The following is a 22,792-nucleotide window of genomic DNA, read 5'->3' on the forward strand; positions in this document are numbered from 1 at the left end:
TCATCAGAAAATCTTGAAAGCCAATAACATATGAAATAGTTGATACCAAACATAAAAGTCGCCAACCACTTCTTCATAGCAAGTTATTAATTTAAGATTTGCTGAGCTGGTGATCAGCATAACCAATAAGTATTTCTTCAACATTGCGCTCTAGGCTTCACATAACATCAATGGGAAAATGGGGCTTTACATGACAGTACTGATGGCATTCGGAAGAGGCGTACTTGTCAATACTTCTCTTTATTTTTGCATAAAAATTTCATGCACTGCAGTCCATTCAAAAGTTATTCCTTTCTTCTGCAATCTCATTAAGGACTGAATAACGGCATGGCAATCCTTTGTGAATTGGTGATACCAGTTTTCTATCCCAAGGTAGCTTTGGAACTGTTTTAAATTTGCAGATGTAGGGACATTATCTGTGAATTCTGTCAGCTGTGAGTCTGGCTTTAGCCTACTGGAGCAAATGACTTGTGCCCAGTACTGATATTATGATTCTAAAAAGGAGCATTTTTCCTGGTTTAAACTTACACCGGCGTTGGGTAGTCTCTGGAATATGTTTCTCAATCATTCTACATGTATTCCAATGATTTGGGAGAACACTAATGTCGTCTAAATAGACAAAACAGATAGTGGATTTAAGGCTTCTGAAAAAAATTTATTAGGCGCCAAAACATGTGCAAAACTTGCACAAGAAAGATGGTACAGTAACAGCTAATTTTGCGAAGTCCTTAGGGGCCACTGGAATCTGGTGACAACCTGAGTGTGGTGAAAGATTTGCAGTACATGAAAAGGCGAGTCAGGGATGGTAAATTGTTAATGGTACATTGTTAACTGCTATTTACACAAAGTCAGTAGGTCTTTTCACCATTGATTGATTTCTTAGATATAGCTATCTATACAGATATAACTATCTATAAAGATATAACAATCTATAGAGATAACTGCTGCCTGGTGATTGAATAATTCCTGCATCAAGCTGTTTCTGGATTGTTTCTTCCACAACAGAACGTAGCTGATATCAGATTCAGTATGGTTTCTGGGTGGTTGATTTTACCTGTCTTGTAGGACTATTTTGGTATAAAACATCAGTAAGTCAGCCAAATGGGACCATTTATTGTGCAATTGCTGCTTAAGCAGTGTCATTATTGTGTACACATCTCAGACATAATAATTTTCCTCTTTTCTTAACTCCGTCTTTGGGAAAGGATTCTTCACATTTGGTTACTTTTTTCATACTGGCCAGCATGGTTCTTCTCGATATTACTGTGTCTCGACCCCTAAGTTATCTAGAAGCAGCACAATTCTTACAGTTTCTCCCAGACATAGTGCCCCAGAGAGACCCTGTCTCACATACATTTGCACTCTTTTGGAGCATCATTTTGCGTGAGTGGATCAACGAGAAAGACTGTCTCTTTAGGCTAATTCGCTTTGACTGTCAACAGGAGAACTGTTTTAATGCCATGTTTATGTTACAGCAGTCGTTAACACCAAAAAATATGGTACATGGAGACGTACAAACTGAGGCAACAGCGAAGCATCCGGCCTCTTGACATAGTAGTGCGGAACTAGCTGTTTCATTAAGTGAGATGTGTGGGGGAAACCTAATTAAACTCCTCAAATCTCAGAGTTTACACTGTGAACAAAGAAATCACCTGCACATGCTTTGATTTCTTTTAGGGGCACGTTTTTACGAGTCGTATCCCAACCGACGGTATACGCTTTGCATGATGTAGCTCATATGCAGCCTGAAAAATGTTCATGAGCTTCCCCCGAACACTACCTTTTATTTGTTGAAATGTGAGAATGTGATCGCCATCACTCTCTGCGGTACTGGCAGCGTCAGAGTATTTGTTTCACAGCGCGGTTTTATCAAATAGGAGCCCAACAGTTAACAATAAAGTATGCAAGCAAAACAGATAATAAGACAAACTCTACAGACAGGAAATTCCGTGTGGGGACACCAGTGGCACCACGATGTGACAGGGAAGACATCATGACCTTATGGCAGATGGTGGGGTGGAGATGGTGAGTTGGTGTCTACTAGGCTGCCGACGTCTGAACCCTCATGAAAATGGGAGAAAAAGGCACAGTGTTGCTGGATGCTGAAGAGCATCAACAATGGACAACAGAAATAGTAGTGGCACGATGACCAAAGTCAACTGAGTAGAGCTGTCTTGGCCATAAGTAGCCGGAAGACCGTGCAGGGTATACGAGCCGCAAGCACAGCAGGACTGTGCGTCCACGTACATATGTTTTCCGAGTGTGCCATGTTACCGATATGCTAAGCATGCCAAGGAGACAATCCATGCGTATGTCATCATGGCTAACATGAGCCCCAGGCGGCGACAAGCGACACAAAAGTTCTGTGCAATACCTAGTTATGAAAACACACAATAATGGCACCAACCAGCCACAAAAATATCAACATGCTGCGGCAGGAGCGGGTGGGCCTTCGCTTCGGTGTGATCAATTAAAATAATGAGACAGTAAACTCTGAAAAAAAAAGAATTCTGAAGGGTTCATTCTTGAAATGGGATGTACATCTGAGTAACCTAGGACCTTACGGTAGAATGGAAGACTTACATATTAAGTGGTCGGCGGTGGGAACACAACAGAGTAAAATGATCACTTCCTGTCTCGTGCCCGCCCAAGTCCAAGACGTGGACCTCTCCCTAATCCACATTGGCCTGCCATTGGAATTTCACGTTCAGCAATTCTTAAAGTGTGAAGGATAAAACGTCTGCTGGAAGTGCTGAAGCGATGAGTACGCCGTGCGTAACTCGAACAGCACCGTATTTTTAGCAATAAATAAATAAATAAATAAATAAAAATCAAAATAAAATAATTTTCTTAATTTCCTGCCCCAAATCAACTAATCAGGTGGCACCAGTAAAATATCCTCATTTCGAATACAATAAATTTCATGATGTTAGAAAGATCTTACAGCTAGTAAAATTGTTGTTGATCAAAACACGACCGATTTCGCGGCTTTAAGCTGCATCATCAGGCTCATAATGTTAAGACATCATATCCTTACCAATGGCTCCTACTAAAAAGTTACTATTCAGAGAATATCGTCAGTATTATAGAGAGCGAAAGGTAAAAAAGAAGTAACCAACTTTTTAAAATTTGCCTGCATCTGAAAAGGGAAAAGAAAATATTTTATAGTGAGCCAAACGTAATTTTACTTAAAAAGTAGACCAGATTGGCGATAGAGAATTGTCACTGCCAATATGATTAGACGGGCCGCACGTGAATTACAATATGGAAAGAATCAGGAGGAAATGTCTTACCAGTGTAACAACAGGGCGGCTCAGTGCAGGGCAATGCCAAAGCGCCCAGGAAGACCGACAAACATGTACTAGCTGGCTGGCGGAATGGAAGCTATCCATGTTGACAGTGTGACGTCAGATACTTACGACTGGGAGCGTTGGGTCGCTACGTTGACAAGCAAGGATTTTATTACCTACTAGTAGCTAATCACGTAAACAATGAACATAAGAAAGAATTCAATGGTTCTTTAATTCCACCTGGTTAATCCACGTGAATTGTTCGTTTTTTATTTTATGGCTAAAAATTTCCTCTTTCTCTAATATATTCAAGAAGTGGCTTTTTTTCTCTTTTGTGAATAATTTATAAATTTTCTGGAAGGCTTCTGCTGCAGTGCCCTGTTCGTGTCAGTGCACTGTTGATGCAGATCGGTTATTATTTAAGTTAAGGTGCTCCTGAAATCTTTTTCGAATGACCTACCGGTTTGCCCTATATATTTTATACATGCAGTTTAAACGTCTCGGAATGCTGCGAATTTACATTTCATTGTTGTGTAAAATTCTCACTGCTTAGTGAACCGTATCTTATGGTTCAAACCATTTAGATCCCAAAGAAGTTGGTCACTTTCAACATTATTATCATTATTGTATGAAAAATATCAATTCGATGAAATTCATATTTTAGCACCATGAGGGAATTTTATCATAAGTTCTTCGATATACTAGGTCATAGATACACTATGTGATCAAAAGTATCCGGCCACTTGGCTGAAAATTTCTCACAAGTTAATGGCGCCCTCCATCTGTAATGTGGGAATTCAGTAAGGTGTTGGCCCACCGTTCGTCTTTATGATATTCTTCATTCTCGCAGTCATAACTTCAGTCAGGTGCAGGAAGGTTTCTTGGGGAACGGCAACCCATTCTTCACGGATTGCTGCACAGAGGAGAAGTATCGATGTCGGTCGGTGAGGCCTGGCACGAAGTCGTCGTTCCAAAACATCCCAAAAGTGTACTATAGGAATCAAGTCAGGACTCTGTGCAGGCCAGTCCATTACAGGAATGTAACTTCGTGTAACCACTCCGCCACAGGACGTGCATTATGAATAGGTAATCGATCGTGTTGAAAGGTTCAGTTGCAATCCCGGAATTGGTCTTCAACAGTGTGATACAAGAAGGTGCTTGATACATCAATGTAGGCCTGTGCTATGATAGTGCCACGCAAAACAACAAGGGGTGCAAGCCCCCTCCATGACAAACACGACCACACCATAACACCACCGCCTCTTAATTTCACTGTTGGCACTACACAAACTGGCAGATGACGTTCACCGGGAATTCGCCATACCCACGCCCTACCATCGGATTGCCACCTTCTGTACTGTGATTCGTCACTCCATATAATATTCTTCCTTTGCTCAGTGGCCCAATGTTTACGCTCTTTACATAAAACGAGGCGCCGTTTGGCATTCACCGGTGTGATGTGTGGCTTATGAGCAGCCGCTCGACCATGAAATTCTAGTTTTATCACCTCCCGCCTAACTGTGATAGTACTTGCAGGGGATCCTGATGCAGTATGGAATTACTGTGTGATGGACTGGATAGATGTCTGCCTATTACACATTACCACCCTCTTCAGCTGTCGGTGGTCTCTGTCTGTCAACAGACGAGCTGAGGCTGTATGCTTTTGTGCTGTATGTGTCTTTTCAAGTTTCCGCTTCACTATCACATCGGAAACAGTGGGCCTAGAGATGTTTAGTAAGGTGGAAATCTCAGGTACAGGCGTATGACACAAGTTGTAACACCATAACTAAATTGCTTTACTGATTTAGTTTGCTTTTGTTTTGTTTAATGTTACATCGCTGAGCTTCTGTAGATAAGTTTTAGTGAATAGATAACACATAATTGTATACTCCTTTCTTTGTAAGAACTTCGATGTCATTATATGATTCTACGCAATGTAGTGTATCTGTCATTTAATTTCTTTGTCCCATTTGGAGGGAACAATACTTACTGCATATAATTGTATATTCTGTGTGAATAATTTTTTGTTGAAATGTCAATATGTGCAAATATTCTATTTTATTGAAGGAATTTGGTTGCTGTTATGTAAACTGCTCATCCTCACTTAGGGTTCTTAGTTAGTTTGTATGTAAAAGGTGATGTGGTTCCCCTCGGGAACGGAACTGTGTAGCACGCGCAAATTGTGGTTGGCCCAAGTAGAAAAGGTGGAACTGAGAGTAAGTCGGGAACACGAGTCAGTCGAGGAAGAGCTACCAAACTATGCATTGCCATGTAAAAGATGCATATTGTGCTGGTTCCGAGAGAGATTTTTTTCTGCTACTTTCCAATGCCTCGGATGGATGGATAAATAGCTGCAACTTTTCTGGAATTTGTATCTTTCATCGCCACCAAAAAATGACAGAGTACAGCAATTATACCTGCAAATCCACCTACCATCATGTAATCGCCACCACATTGCGCAATCATTGTATCGGAATGTTATAAAAATGTACAGTGAAGGATCAGCTCATCGGATGTTTTAGTAAGCACAAATATAAGATAACTTATAACTGAATTTATGTACCTACCTTGATTTTTTCGTTATCATAACACCTCTCAGGTTTCCTCTCCGTTTGAACTAAAGTGAATACCGAGTGTCCCTACTGAAATAACATTAAAGTCCAGTGTTTTTGTTAATTAATGCCTCTTGAACATAGTAAAAGGAAAGTAAAAGTTAATGTGGCAAGAGAGTGAGTTAAAGTTAATGATGCTTGCTGAAAATAATTTTCCTAGTAAAACTGCTTATTAATGTATTGTTGACAACTTCAAATTAAGAGTTCTGAAGACTGAGGCTTATAAAGTTTTGCTTAGTAAATGATCACATTACTGCCTGTTGTAAATCGCAAAAGGTGAGTCAGTATCTTACATATATATTAATTTTGTCTCTCGATGTAGTAAAAGTGGAAAACTGCAGTGTGGAACGTTATATACTCATGTTTGCTAAGTGTTTGTCTCTCTTGTGTATTGGATGTGCATATTAATAATATAAGAGAATCCACAGTTTGTCTATTGTGTTAATGCTAGGTAACAAGCAATGGGGAAACCACTAAATATGAGAAACTTTAATTCTTTGTTCAAATGATAGTGAAAACCAACCTGTTAGTGGATTGCAGTTAACTTTCATTTTAAATAGTAAAGTATTTAACTGAGATAGACTTAACCTATATCCAATTAAAGATTCTGCAGTGAATAGTAATAATGTTATAAAGACCATACAGTTTGTGTACGCCCTGAAAGTAATAGTGGGTTTCGGTATCTGTTATAATTTTGCAAATAGGTTGTGCTGCTCTAACTGTTAGTTTCAATCTTACCGTAAACATATGTATGTGTCTAGAGTTCACTGCACTCGCATGTGACAAAGTATAGGTTGTGTTTATCCATTAAAGTTAATAATAACTATTTTCTTGAACGAGAATGTTAATCATTCTCTTGCCTAGTTAGGCTGGCGACCGTTTTCTTTATTCGTTGAACAGTGCAGATAGGCAAAATTTTGTTTGTTACTGTTCAAATATTTACGTAATTATGACTCTCATTTCCGATAAGCCACCTCCGTTAGGTACAACACGGTCAAAATAACAAAATTCCTCACAGAGGATAACACTGCTCTGTTGCTTTATACCGTAACTGCTTTAACAAGATAGTTTTATTTCACGACCTGTTTCCAACTTTAAGGTTATGGTATAGCAGTAGCAGACGGTAGTGTTCACCTGACCATGTTCGAAATCTGTCGGTTTGTGGAGCGCGCTGCTCTCTCACGATGTCTAATGACTACTGAGGTCGCTGATATGGAGTACCTGCCAGTAGGTGGCAGCACAATACACATAATATGGAAAACGTATGTTTTGGGGTGTCCGGATACTTTTGACCACACAGTGTATATTTTGTATGGAATGAGCAAGTGGAGATATCAAGGATAAGCCTTCTTGTTGTGTGTAAATATCATGCACGATTTTAAAATAATTAAAAAATAGAAAAATATTTAATAAAGTCAGCATTTCTTCCACCTCCTGAGATTGTCTCCCAGTAAAGATACTCAGATTCTACGCGAAAATGCTTTGCCGCTGAACAACAGGTACATTTTCATACATATCACAGACGTAATATGGTATCATACGTGTGGTTGGCGTTTTTGATTACATCCTCCAAATAGTTTATAAGCTTTGTACTAGATAATATGCTTCTCGGGTAAGCAGCCGGATCATATCGTCTTCATGACACAATATTTCCGCGGTCCAACTGGCCGCCATCTTCAGGTGAGAGTGCTGGTGCACGATCTCGCCGAAACTGACTTGACAGCGCAAGCGGCGGCCCCTATATAGGCCGCAGAAGACCCACAACGCGTGCGCGAGAAGGTGCCGTAACCGCCCTCTAGCGCAGTAGACATATCCCGCCGCCAGTGATGGAAAGAGGCGAAATCGAAATATCGCTGTCAAAAATTAAAAAATAAAAAAATAAATAAAAATTTTATTCCGACGATAGAACCACAGGCCGTTGTTATTTAATGTCGGATAACACTGGGTCCCAAGTCTTACTTAAAAGAAAACCCTTGTCTCTATTAATTAGATTGTCAGATAACCGAATCTCTATGGATTCTTTTAAAATACAGTCCCAATAGCGAGATGCAGTGGCAACCATTTGTGTCTCGTCATATAGTATTCTGTGTCCCTCGGTGAGACAGTGTTCCGCCAGTGCAGACTTCTCAGGTTGAAGCAGCCTTGTGTGCCGCTGATGTTCAACACATCGCTCCTGAATGGTCCGGATTGTCTGACCAATATAAGTCTTTCCACAGTGGCAAGGGATCTTGTACACACCTGGCTTCCTCAAACCCAAGTCGTCCTTAACAGAGCCAAGTAGAGCTCTAATCCTGGCTGGCGGACGAAAAATACTTTTGATGTGATATCTTTTCAGAATCCTTCCTATCTTCGAGGAAATGCTCCCAGCTAAAGGCAGAAAAGCTACCGATTTGCAGGTATCTTCTGGTGGTTCAGGCGAAGGTCCAAACTGGAAAGCACGACGGATCTGTTTATCTGTATAGCCATTCTGCTTGAACACAATCCTTATTTTTTAATTTTTGACAGCGATATCTCGATTTTGCCTCTTTCCATCACTGGCGGCGGTGTATGTCTACTGCGCTAGAGGGCGGTTACGGCACCTTCTCGCGCACGCGTTGTGGGTCTTCTGCGGCCTATATAGGGGCCGCCGCTTGCGCTCGGAAGTCAGTTCCGGCGAGATCGTGCACCAGCACTCTCACCTGAAGATGTCGGCCAGTTGGACCGCGGAAATATTGTGTCATGAAGACGTTATGATCCGGCTGAATACCCGAGAAGAATATTATCAATTATTACGCCGGGAAAGCCTTCGTAGTCACAGCTTTGTACTAGTTTTTATGCTTAGATTAGTAGGTTGTGGTATATGATGATTCACATGCTCTGCGAGCAGCTTTGCTTGTATGCGGAGAATCTGAACACCTTTTCCGAGAGACTATATGAGGAAGTTGAAGAAATTAAAAATTCTTCTATCTTTTAATTATTTTAAATTCCTGGATGAGGTTTTTATTCACAACAAGAAGGCTTAGGCATGGGATCTCCACTTACCTATTGCATACCAAATATATCTATGACAAAGTATAACCCAGAATTTAAAACATAATTCCCTTACCATGCTAGCAGATGAATTTTATGGATTAGGTATGTTAACGATGTTTTCACACTGTATGTTTGTAATAATGTTGAAAGTGACCAGTTTCCTCGGGATCTAAATAGTTTGAACCAAAACTTCAGTTCACTGGGCACTGCACTGAGAATGATACATTACCCTTTTTGGACCTCTAAGTGAGCGTAAAAATGGAAATATAGGTTTCGATATTTACCGAAAGCCAACGACGATACCTCTTGTCATACACAGTTACTCATGTCACCCGATGACATATAAGTCCACACCATTCCGAGCCATGTTAAATCGTATGTATGAAGTGGGTCAAAACATGGTTCAAATGGCCCTGAGCACCATGGGACTTAACATCTGAGGTTATCAGTCCCCTAGAACTTAGAACTACTTAAACTTAACTAACCTAAGGACATCACACAAATCCATGCCCGAGACAGGATTCGAACCGGCGACCGTAGCAGTCGCGCCGTTCCGGAATGAAGGGCCTAGAACCGCTCGGCCACTCCGGCCGGCGATCATGTTGGCAGGTACAATTCCTTATCGCCAATCTGGCTCTTTTTTTAAAAAAAAATTATTTTCTGCTCATTGCATAATATATACTTTTTTTTTTTTTAGATGCACACAAATTTTAAAGAATGATGCACTTTTTCTTTACCGTTTTCTCGCAATAATATTGTCACTATTCTGTGAATAGTAACTTTTGTCTAGGAGCGATGGGCAAGCATATGACGTCTTAACATTGTGAGTACATTTCGGACATTCCTTTACTAATTTTAATATTCGTAAAAAGTGGTGACACTGAACTTCGCGTTTTACCACGTACGTTCAACTGATTATGCGGCTTAAAGTCGCGATACCGGTCGTGTTTTAACCAAATACATTTTTACCTACTATGAGTGGAGGTCTTCCTAACATCCTTTCAACAGGTGCGTTTTCTCAGAATATAAAATATTTTGTGAAAATGAATTTTATTGAGAGGAAAAGCTTCAGTCAGCAGTTATTTAGAAAGCTTCTTTTCAAGTAAAACTTGTCATTCCCTTTTCTAACATGAATCCTGTGTACCATGGATAAAGGGAAACAGGTAAATTCAACTTCCCTTTATTTCTGAAAAGTACTTGACACTGTTATCCACAGCAGACTGTTAACGAAGGCACTATCATATGGAGCATATGTGTGTGACTCGAAGGCTATTTAAAAAAACTGAATGCAGTGTGTTATCCTCGATGCCGGGTGTTCGGCAGAGACAACGGTCTCGCTATTAGCACCCCAGGGAAGTATAATAGGAGCGATATTGTTCTCTACATTCATAATCGAGCTGATGGACAAGTTGAATAGCAATCTGGGTCTGTTTGATGACCATGCTGTGATGTGTGCTTAGGTATTGTCTTTAAATGCCTGCAGGTAGGTAGCGTAATGGATTAGAATAGAAACATTTGGTATGCGGTGTTTGAGAAAAATTTTGAAAATTAGCTAATAAGGTAACGAATGTGGAGGATCTTCGCAAAATCGGCGAGGAATGGAATTTCAGGAAATTACTGAAGAGAAGAAGGAGCAGGATGGCAGATATCTCTTAATGTATCAGGGAATAATTTGCATGGTACTTGAGGGAGCTGTAGAGGTTATAGTCTGTAGAGGAAGCTAGAGAATGGAAAACATCAAACAAGTAGTTGAGGCCATAGGTAGCAACTGCTACTCTGAGATGCAGATGTTTGCATAGGAGTGGAATCACGGCGGGCCGCATCAAACCAGTCAGAAGAGAATGATTCGTGATGGCTAATTCAAAGTTTCTGTTTGCTGCGATGAATGACAGCTCGATCTAAATGTAGAAAAATGCAAGTTCACGCACATGAGTAGGAAGAACAATCGCGTAATGTTCGGTAACAGCATTAGTAGGGTGCTGCTTGACACAGTAAGCGTCGATTAAATATCGGGGTGAAACATTGCAAATTAACATGAAATGGAACCAGAATGTAAGATGGGTACCAGGTACGGCGAATGGTCGACTTCTGTTTATTAGAAGAACTTTAGGAAAGATTAGAACATTCATGAAGGAAGCGGCGTATATGAGAGTAATACGACCCATTCTTGTGTACTGCTCCATTTTCTGGGATCCCTCTCAGTTCCAGTTAAAGGAAGAAAGCGAAGCAATTCTGAGGGAAGGCACTAGATTTGTTACTGCTTTATTCGATTGCTATTCAAGTTTTACTGAGCTTATTGATGAACTCAAATGAAAATCCCTAGAGTGATGACGTTGGTTGAGACAATTTAGAGATGCGATTTTTGAAGCTAAATTCAGAATGAGTCTACTGCCACCAACATAAATCTGCCATAAGTAGCAAGAGTACCAGACAAACAAATCTGGGCTCCTGAGGAGCCATATAGCCAGCCGTTTCTCGCTCGCTCTATATTTGCGAGAGGATCAAGACAGGAAATGGATGTTACTGGTACAATGTACTCTCTGCCATTCACCACACTGTGGCTTGTTAAATATGTGTGTAGATGATCATGTGGATGCAGGAGCAGAGATATTTGTGAAAACTCAGAAAAGTATGCCAGACATGATCCTGATGAGAAATGAGGTTGTTGTAGTGATTGTATTTTCAATCTAGATCAGAATGTTAAGAAATTCACTGTTATACGAAGCTGCTTGCATATGTCTGTACGTGAGGGAACAGGTAATTGAATTTGGGACGATAGACGCAATGCTACCTTATCCGATATGTTGCACTGCTTTGCCCTCAGATATTCATCGAGCAACATTCTATCTACGGAGGGCGATGCGACGAGTTGCGAAAAGGTATACAAATGTTCAGAGTAAGGAAAAAGCAGAACACGTGAAGGAAATATTAACTATTCATGGGCAATGGTATCGACTCCCGATGAATTTGTGACCGTATACGAACATCAGTTCACATGGGCGATAGGTACCACTATAAAAGAATGTGTTTGCTAATAACCAGAATATCGTATATGCTACAACTGATGAAGGTGTTCCTTGAGCAAAATGGTGACGTGGAAGACTATTCATTACATTCAGCGTAGACCAGTTTAACATGGGTAGGATTTCATTAACGTGGAAACATTGATTGAGTGGCATTTTTAGCATAGCAGTGGTGAAGAACTTCGACGAGCAACTTCTTTCCCCCTTCAAACTGGTCACAGTAACATGAAAATAAGGTCCCTTAACAGACTAAAAAAGTATTTGTATTCGTTTTTCTCTACCTTCATCGAACGTCTACCAGTACTGTAAATAAATTGTATCACTCCTTCATATATAATTAGAGCGTGTCGGATGTTTCTGCCGTCGTGAAGTTTGGATTGCAAAGCCACTCTGGAATTCATTTGCATTTGTTAGTCACTTTGAGGTTAACGCTCTGTAAACTTCTAGACCTAATTTATGCAGACCACAGAAGAGTAAATAAGTTTCATAAGAACTCCGACAGTAGCAGTTCTGCAAAGTAAGCAGTGATTTCATTAAGAGTCCTTTTCAGTGACACGATGCACTATGAAAAGGGAATTTTTCTCTCATTTCAATTTCCTTCATAATTACCTTTTTAAATGTGTTTTATTGGCCATCCCCGCTAGTAACACCCACAGAAATACAAACCGCATGCACTCGACACTTCTCTCTGTTAACTCATTAAATGGCATTTGCTCCATCCCATTAAAGAGAGAAATAATACGTAATCCTTAGACGCGATCGCAAATGACTTATCAACAGCAATGGAATTTGTCCTAATGTTTTTCACAGATTCACCTCGAGCCGATAAAGGGGTGCGGTGATTATTCCCTTCCGACTAATTCGATGTATTGTTTCCTTAAATCATTTTGGACCAATGCTTGCGGCACCTACGAGAAACCCGCCATTGATTTCTTTCGCCTGTTAGTCTCCATTCCTTCTGCTGTCTTTAGATCTTGGAAATGAAATCTGAACGGGCAATCGGTTTGAAAACATTCTTGCCACATACACTTCATCTGTTAGTGATCCTATTTGTCATTTCGATGCAGCAGCTTGCACCCAGTGAGTTATTACACCCGTGAGGTAGAGAATACATTTCGCTTCCTTCTCATGTGCGAAGAGGACATAGTTCTTGCATTACAAATTACTAGGAAAAACCCCCCAACATCAAAAGTGTCCTACTCTCTGCTCGGTATTTTCTGTAGTCAAAGCCATTACGTAAATCACTTAAATAACACTTTAGTCGCGAATTGTGAAAATATTTGATTAATTGCTGCACTAAGATCACTTGGATATAGAAACTATGATTCAAACTGTGTTGTCTGCGGGTTTAATTCGAACTGTGTAGTCTGTGGATTTAGTATTCACTTAAACAAGTTCGTTTACATTATTTGAAACATGTGATCGCTGGAACAATAAATTTTTGTGGTATCTAGAATAGCATATCTTCTCTCTCTGTCTCTCTCTCTCTCTCTCTCTCTCTCTCTCTCTCACACACACACACACACACACACACACACACACACACACACGCACACGCACACACCATATTTCTTTGGTCAAGACATGGACTCATTATCACGTTATTTGAATCTACTTTTGGAAACAAATGTAGGTATACGATAAACCGCTAACCACGTGACTTTTCAATAATCAACAATTTAGAAAAAATGGACGTCTATTTTAATACCTGATGAAGGAATGTGAGGGTATATTACAAGCTAATGGTTTTAATTTTTCGTATAAAGGAATCGGACTTACGATGCTCATTACCACGTGTTAAAAGGAAAATTCAATAAATGTCGCAAGAAAGGGAAAGTGAAACCCTTCGCAATATCTGTTCATGATTACTATAGGGGAAACTGCATAAATGTTCCTAAAATATTTCATATTCTACAGTACGAGAAAAAAAGACATGTATAAACAACAGCAGACAGTATCTCAGTTTATAAAGTGAAAATAATACGCTTTTTTTAAATAAATTACGAAATTCATTCTTTCAGCACCTAGTTAGACGTTCTGTCCTGAAAATATCCAGTTGTTCATAAATTACGTAATACTAGGAAGATATTCTCGCCCACCTAACTACCTTAAAATTGATCGTAAACGTAAATTATACGTTGATTAAAAAAACCTATGCAGTCTACATTGGTTATCGAGACTGCTCACTCAAGGCGTTAATACGAAGTATAAGTGAAACATGTACAATCAACTTCCTGTAACGATTATCTACATTGTATGTATACCGACACATAGGATATTAGTCTTTAGCTGTACGATAGACTTACGTTCCCTCACATTTAATTCATGAATGTGGCGTGAAATGTATCGTAGTTTGCATATTTCTCATCTGCGCCCTAAGCTGATTGCGGTGCGGAAGGTTCGATTCCCGATACTGCCAAGATATTTCTTTGATGGAACGACGGAAAGGGGGTGCACTCAGCCTCGTGAGGCCAATTGACGAGCTACGTGACTAGTGGTAGCTTCTCCAGTCCACGAAAACTGACAACGGCCGCGAGGGCCGTATGTGGACCGCACGACACTCCATAACGGACCCAATGACACCATCGACAGATGGTGTCACGGCGGTCGGCATTGCTGGTGGGCTCACTAGGGCCTGTGATTGGAGCTGACAGTTTGCATTCCTTCCTCTCCCTTCTCTCCCTACCTCGTTCTCTCTCTCCCTCCCTCTCTCTTTTTCTATGTCTCTGTTTTTCCCTCTCTCTCGCCTTTCTCCATCTTATGAGTCTTATGATCTTAATTTAATGGTCATCACCTGAGTAAGAAACTCTGCAATTAGGAACTCTCGTTACTTACTTTTAGAACACAGACCAAAAGTGAGACATGAGTTTCTCCTGGCGTACACAATTTTCAAACAACTTTCCGGAATTCAGTCAGGTAATATTTACAGCGACCGCCGATATTTCTGCGGCAGTACACCCCGCCATTTTCGAGGCACAAACTGCAACTGACAGGCAATGTACAGAATAATTTAAAACCTCGGTTCTTGGAGTACTTCAGAAAAGGTAACACACACAAACCAAATACTAGTGCCAGCAAATATGAACAAAGTTAAAGGTATTGATAGTGAAACAGCAAGAACTCCACTACTGGCCATTAAAATTGCGACACCAAGAAGAAACGCAGATGATAAACGGGTATTCATTGGACAAATATATTAAACGAGAACTGACATGTGATTACATTATCACGCAATTTGGGAGCATAGATCCTGAGAAATCAGTACCCATAACAACCACCTCTGGCCGTAATAACGGCCTTGATACGACTGTCGGTCAAACAGACCTTGGACGGCGTGTACAGGTACAGCTGTCCATCCAGCTTCAACACGATACCACAGTTCATGACGAGTAGTGATGCGTATTCTGATGAGCCAGTTGCTAGGCCACCATTGACCAGACGTTTTCAGTTGGTGAGAGATCTGGAGAATGTGCTGGCCAGGGCAGCAGTCGAACAATTTCTGTATCCAGAAAGGCCCCTACAGGACCTGCTACATGCGGTCGTGAATTATCCTGCTGAAATGTAGGGTTTCGCACGGATAGAAAGAAGAATAGAGCCACGGGTCATAACACATCTGAAAAGTAACGTCCACTGTTCAAAGTGCCGTCAATTCGAACAAGAGGTGACCGAGACATGTAACCAATGGCACCCCATACCATCACGCCGGGTGATACGCTTCCAATGTGGGTTCACAGCGATGTCGCAAAACACGAATGCGACCATTATGTTGCTATAAACAGATCCTGGATTCATCCGAAAAAATGACGTTTTGCCATTCGTGCACCCAGGTTCGTCGTTGAGTACACCATTGCAAGCGCTTCTGTCTATGATGCAGCGTCATGGGTAACCGCATCCATGGTCTCCGAGCTGGTAGTCCATGCTGCTGCAAACGTCGTCAAACTGTTCGTGCAGATGGTTGTTGTCTTGCAAACGTCTCCATCATCCGTTGACTCAGGGATCGAGACGTCGCTGCACGATCGGTTACAGTCATGCGGATAAGATGTCTGTCATCCCGACTGCTAGTGATACGAGGCCGCTGTGATCCAGCACCGATTCCATATTCTGCTAACAGTCATTGGATCTCGACCAACGCGAGCAATAGTGTTGCAATACGGTAAGCCGCAATCGCGATAGGTTACAATCCCACCTTATTAAAGTGTGAACCGTGATGATACGCGTTTCTCCTTCTTACACAAGGAATCACAACAACGTTTCACCAGGCAACGCCGGTTAACTGCTGTTTGTGTATGAGAAATCGGCTGGAAACTTTCCTCATGTTGGCACGTTGTAGGTATCGCCACGGGCGCCAACCTTGTGTGGATGCTCTGAAAAGCTAATCATTTGCATATCACAGCAGCTTCTTCCTATCGGTTAAATTTCGTGTGTTTCACGTCATCTTCGTGGTGTAGCAATTGCAATGGCCATTATGAAGCGAGTTATCTTTTGATATGTCCCTCTGTTCTTTGACAAGGGAGAGAGCAGGATTCCAAGCAGAGTTTAAGCAGTAACTTCCGTCCCTTTTTCCAAACCTCCTTATTAACACTGCCCCAATTGCTGGACGAGCATTCCATTGTCTCGGTATTGTTATACAACATAGGGTGACCAGTATCCAAACTAGGTTGAGCAACAGCAGATTTACTTGGCTACTGTGATCGTTTGTGCCGTTTATGCTCAGTACATCTTTTCTCCATGGTCCTGATAGTTTGACCAATATATGCCGTAACACAGCTACAAGAAATGCGATATACACACGCCTTATGAAAACCTGGATCATCCATAACACAACCCAAAATCACTCTGATTTTAGAGGGAGGTCGGAAAACACATTTCACATCGTATTTCCGTAAAATACGACCGATCTTGTTGGAAGTGCTTCCTACATAAGGCCAAAAAGCAGTAGACGTAGGTGTCAACTCAGTATTAACATCAGTCACACGATGCAAAGTTGGTCCATGGCATAACCCTCGCTCAATCTGTCCTTCACTAAACCGTTTTGGCCAAATGTAGCTTCAAGATAGTCCAGCTCAACCGGAAATTTCTCAGTCTCGGAAATGACATGTACAGTGTGTACCAAAATACGAAGTACCACTTCACTGCTGATCCCACGGACATGGGTGTGTGTGTTTGTCCTTGGGATGATTTAGGTTAAGTAGTGTGTAACCTTAGGGACTGATGCCCTTAGCAGTTAAGTCCCATAATATTTCACACACACACACACACACACACACACACACACACACACACCACTTCTCTGTGAGCCGGCTGGTGGCAACAATCACTCTGTAAATGCAAGTCAGTTTGAGTACATTTCCGGTAAACTGAATGTCCCAATGATCCGTCAACCATCCTCCTAACCAAAACAACAAGAAAGAGAAGGCAACCATCCTCTTTCACCTCCATCGAAAAACTAATGTTCGGGTGGATCGAGTTCAGATGTTCTAAAATGGCATGCAGATGCTCCCCACCATGAGGCCAGACAACAAAAGTATCGTCAAAATATCTGTCGTCTCTTGCGATTGCTAATTTGTTTATGGAAGACTTCGAGGAAAGCGCATTCACGTCGGCGCATGTGAAACCCGCCTGTTTCTTCAGATATGGTGGTGATTCTTTTATTGTTTAGCCTCACGGTAGTGAGTACGTTGTACTGAGTATAAATGGCACACACGGTTACTGAAGCCAAGTAGATCTGTTATTGCCGAACATTGTTTGGTTACTGATCACCCTATGTTATACAACAACACAGAGATGTTGGCATGCACCTCCAGGTATTGGAACAGAGTTACTAACGAGGCTGTTGAGATTAAATTAGCGAGAACACTTGTAAACGGGGATGGAGGTTTTTGTTTAAACTGTGCTTGGAATCCTTCTCTCTCCCTTCTCATAAAACAAAGATACAGAGTCAATGTTACCTCACTTGCTAATTCGCAGCCTTTCACTATCGCTACCTCTGACTTTGGTGGCACTAATGCCGTGGTGCGCACAACCACACAAACGCAACGGTCGGCAGAGTTAAGTGGCGCCTGTAACATAGTGCCGGTGCCTTCAGCCAGCCGGCACTAGAGGCGTTACCGCCAAACATTCAATCAGCCGCGAACTACGCACGCGCACGAGCCTTTTTCCGGCGCGGATAGTCACCCTATGATATCATCATCCACCAGTCAGGGATCACCAACGGCCGCCAATCATCAATGGGGAATCAGCGGAGGAAGACTGGAGCCGCCATGTTAAATAGCCAGAACAAAGGGAAACAGGCGGCTTTACCCGCCGCGGACTGCCGCCGGAAGATACTTCGACGCAGCCGGAACGTCCAGGTGCCACGTCTTCGCTACGCCGGTCAACGACCCCGGACTCTGCGCCCGTCTACTTCCTCGTCATCCACGGGAAAGCGTCGAGAGAAAACCCGACAAAGGAACGTAAATTCTGTTCATTTCCTAATATTTCAATTCAATAAGGTGGAATATTCTTTGGCTTGTACGTAGGAGAAGAAACCTTTTGCTTTCGAAGGGAATTAACCTTTTTGTAAAAGTAAGCGGCGGCCTTGCTCCACCTAATAACATTTTTTTGTTCGCACATGGGTCTTAATCTGTGAATACAACAACTAGTTTTCAGTATTTGTGTGTTATCTTTCCTGCATTACTCCAAGAACCGAGGTTTTAAATTTGCCTGTGCATCGCCTGTCGGTTGCAGTTTGAGCCTTGAAAATGGCAGGTTGTACTCCCTCCGAAATATCGGCGGTCACTGTAAATATTACCTAGCAGAATTCCCGCAAGTTGTTTGAGAAACCGACTTCATGTCAGTTATAAGGAGGTTTGATAACAAATTTCACATTACACATCACGTATGTGTCAGTTGACATTCCGCAGCATTTTTCATCACCTTCTTTAACCTGACCTGAGGGACTTGTGACCACTCTTGCTGCCATTCTTTGAATATGCTATCCATCATCCATCGAAGTTCAGTGATTAATCAATGGACCATTTTGAAAATGTCACTCATCAGTTTGTCTTACGGTATTATTTCCATCAGTACGTAGCTATCACGTCAAACGTTACTCTGTCCAGTCACGTTAATGTTACCACCGCCTGTTCGAAGTCAACGTGCAATAACCACTCACAGACGCCAAATGAGAGCACTACTAGTGGAGGGTAGATAAATTTCGTGGTGGCGATGTAGTGTATTATGGAAAAGGGAGGAAACATTTACAGAATGCTTAAGTTTGCAAATAGATTGCGTTGTGCCGTAGCATACTGGCGCTGTCCAAACCTGGCGCCGAGTTAGCTGTAATGCTTCACAAGCCATTGCTGACAGGAATGAACGACCGCTGCCGAGACATGTACGATGGCAAATAAATGTGTAACTGTTGACCAATGGAGCTACCAGATGACCACTCAGCGAATGCTGCAGACCTGTCGCCCTCCACAGCAGGCACCTGGTCGTTTATCGGTGACGACATCTGGAAATTGCACTTGAGTACTGCAACTGAAAACCAAAGAAGGCAGAAGGGATGGATAAAATTTCATCAGAATTTCTGTAATAATTGGGGGAAGTGGCAACAAAGCGACTATTCACGTTGCTGAGTAGAATGTATGAGTCTGGCAACTTACCATTTGACTTTCGCAAAATATCATCCATGCCATTCCGAAGACTGCAAGAGCTGACAAGTGCGAGAATTATCGCACAATCAGCTTAACACCTCATGCATCCAAGTTACTGATAAGAATAATATACAGAAGAACGGAAAAGAATTTGGAGGACGTACTAGATGACAATCAGTTTACTGTAGAAAAGATATAGACACCAGAGAGGCAATTCTGACGTTGCGGTTGATAATCTAAGCAAGACTAAAGAAAAATCAAGATACTTTCGTAGGATTCGGCGACCTCGGAAAAGCGCTCGACAATGTAAAATGGTGCAAGATGTTAGAAATTATGTGAAAGGTAGGGGTAAGCTATAGGGAGGGACGGGTCGTATACAATATGTACAATAGCCAAGAGGGAATAATAAGAGTGGACGGCCAGGAACGATGTGCTCGGATTCAAAAGGGGAAAAAGACAGGGATGTAGTGTTTCACCCCTATTGTTCAATATGTACATTGGAGAAGTAATGATGGAAATGAAAGGAAGATTCAGGAGTGGAATTGAAACTGAAGATGAAAGGATATGATGCGATTCGCTGATGACATTGCTATCACGAGTGAAAGGGAAGGATTACACGATATGGCCAATAGAATGAACAGTCTAATGAGTACAGAATATGGAATGAGAGTTAATCGAAGAAAGACGAAAGTAATGAGAGGTAGCAGAAATGAGAACAGCTAATCTGATGGTCATAAAGTAGATGAAGTTCAAAAATTCTATTACCTAGACAGCATTATAACCAATGTCGGAGGGAGCATCAAAAGCAGACTAGCACTGGCAAAAAGAGCATTCGTGGCCGAGATATGTCTACTCGTATGAAACATAGGCCTTAATTTGAGGAAGCAATTTCTGACAATGTACGCCTGGAGTACAGCATTGTATGGTAGTGAAAAGCCAAATCGCAAAGGAAGAGAATCGAAGCTTTCGAAATGTGGTGCTACAGGCTGATGTTGAAAATTAGTTGAAGTGATGTGATAAGGTATGAGGAGGTTCCGCACAGAATCGGAGAGGAAAGGAATACATGAAAAACACAGATAAGGAAAAGGAACAGGATGATATGACATCTGTTAAGACATTTACATGGTAGTACAGGGAGAGCTAGAGCGCAAAAACTGTGGAAAAAGGCAGATACAGGAATACATCCAACAAATAATTCAGGAAGCACGATGCAAGTGCTTCTCTGAGAGGAAGAATTAGGCAAAGGAGAGGAATCGGTGGCGCAGAAAACCAGTCAGTAGAGTAATGAAACCCCCTTCTCCAAAATAAAAAAATAAAAAGAAATAGCAACTGGACGCCCATTGCGTGGAGACGGGTGGTCCTTACGGATAAGTCATGTTTTTCACTCCATACGACAGAGGTCATTGACATGACAAGTACAGCGTGAAACGTCTGAAAGGAGACACATTGTCGAAAGGGTCTAAGGGGAGAGCGCGTTTTGATCTGGACCCTGATCTCGTGGCGTTGCCTATGTTTTCGTCATTCAAGGTGTTTGTGGGGGGGGGGGGGGTGGGGGGGAAGAGGCAAAACTGCGAGGTCATCGATCTCATCGGATTAGAGAAAGATGGAGAAGGAAAACGGCCGCGCCCTTTCACAGGAACCATCCTGGCATTTTCCTGGAGCGATTTAGGGAACCATGGAAAACCTAAAGCAGGATGGCCGGATGCGTGATTGAACCGTCGCGTCATTCATGAAGGCACAAAGAAGCAACACAAGCATGTACCCATCTTGGGAACCACGTCTGCCATTAAATTCAATTCGTTTACCCTCGGCAGTATGGCAGCTACGAGAAGTACTTGTCACACAGCTCGCAGTGTTCATGCGTGGATCATAGACCACCAGAATGTGTCTGCTGCACTCACCTGGTCACCAAACTGTGCAGATTTAAACCCAATTGAGAGTTTGTGGGACCTATTCGATAACGCCATGGATTCTAGTAAAGAAACTCAGTGCAACTGAGTACCTTGAAGCGCCTCCCTTATCCTTGTCAGTGCGTCTCTTACCGGTCCGCGTTTTAAAGTTTCTGCGGGTGGTCATGTTAATGTGACTGGACAGTTCTTTCAATCTGTTGTTTTCATTTTCGTCATTCTGCACTACTCCCCGCCTTGTGATCCCTCCGGATCCGTGTCAACATTTTCCGGTTACCGTACCAGATGTCCACCTTACCTATGCGTTCTTCCGTTTAGGTACTTTAACAATTAATTTCGTGTTCTGCTTTATCCGTCCACGAAATTAGTAACATGTTTCGATACTCTGTCTGATCAGAATCTTCTAGTTTTTCATCGCCTAGCTTCCGATAACTTACCTATCAATGGCCTAATTCCGACCCACGAAAGATATGCTAAGATTCCCATGATCGGTCATATTAGTAATTTTTCAGAACATTCATACTAGAGAGCAGTGGTTTCTTCTTACTACTTTAAAATTAACATAAACATATGCAACCACAAGAAATCTTAATTTTTGAGTTTACCGGATTTGGTTAGTTACTGACCATCTTCAGACCTCGTTCTGAAATAGAAACATAGAATGGCTTAAGAGAGATGTGTACAAATACTAGTAACATATAAATTCAATTTACATAACAATTAATGAAAAAATTACATTCACGTGGAAATGCGACGTAGGTGAACGGAGCAGGCGTTACGAACTCCACAAACGACAACCACTAAGGAGATCAATACGCCTGTTCCATCAGTATGCGATGCTTCGATCACTGCACACCGAATTACTTAAGTAGTAACCAATCAGCCATACAAATCATAAAACTGTTCTTAGAGTAAGGTATACAGAGAGTGTTTACACTAAAGGTAATAACAAATGAAGAAACAAGTGCCTTATATCATATAAAGCAACAAACGTCATTTCGTCAATCTCTGATTATAAAAAGTCCATAAAATAGCAGTATCCGTGACGTTTCAGTTATTTTTTAGAGAAACAAAAGAGGAATGAATACGAACAGAAGAGAAATACCATCGTTAAGTTACGGCAAAACCGTCATACTATGTGTAGGGAGGCACTGTGGGCAAACAGGGCCTATTAACGTAGCCACGAGTAAAATAATGACGACATAAGCAGCCGCTACTTTCAGTTAAAGTGCTCAGAGTTCATTAGAAACAGGAAAGTATCCCAGACAAAATTAAAGAAAGAATAAAAGACCAACGGAAAAGCAGGTACATTCT

This window comes from Schistocerca gregaria, chromosome 3 (genome assembly GCF_023897955.1).
Source record: "Schistocerca gregaria isolate iqSchGreg1 chromosome 3, iqSchGreg1.2, whole genome shotgun sequence".
In the NCBI taxonomy this organism is placed as follows: Eukaryota; Metazoa; Arthropoda; class Insecta; order Orthoptera; family Acrididae; genus Schistocerca; species Schistocerca gregaria.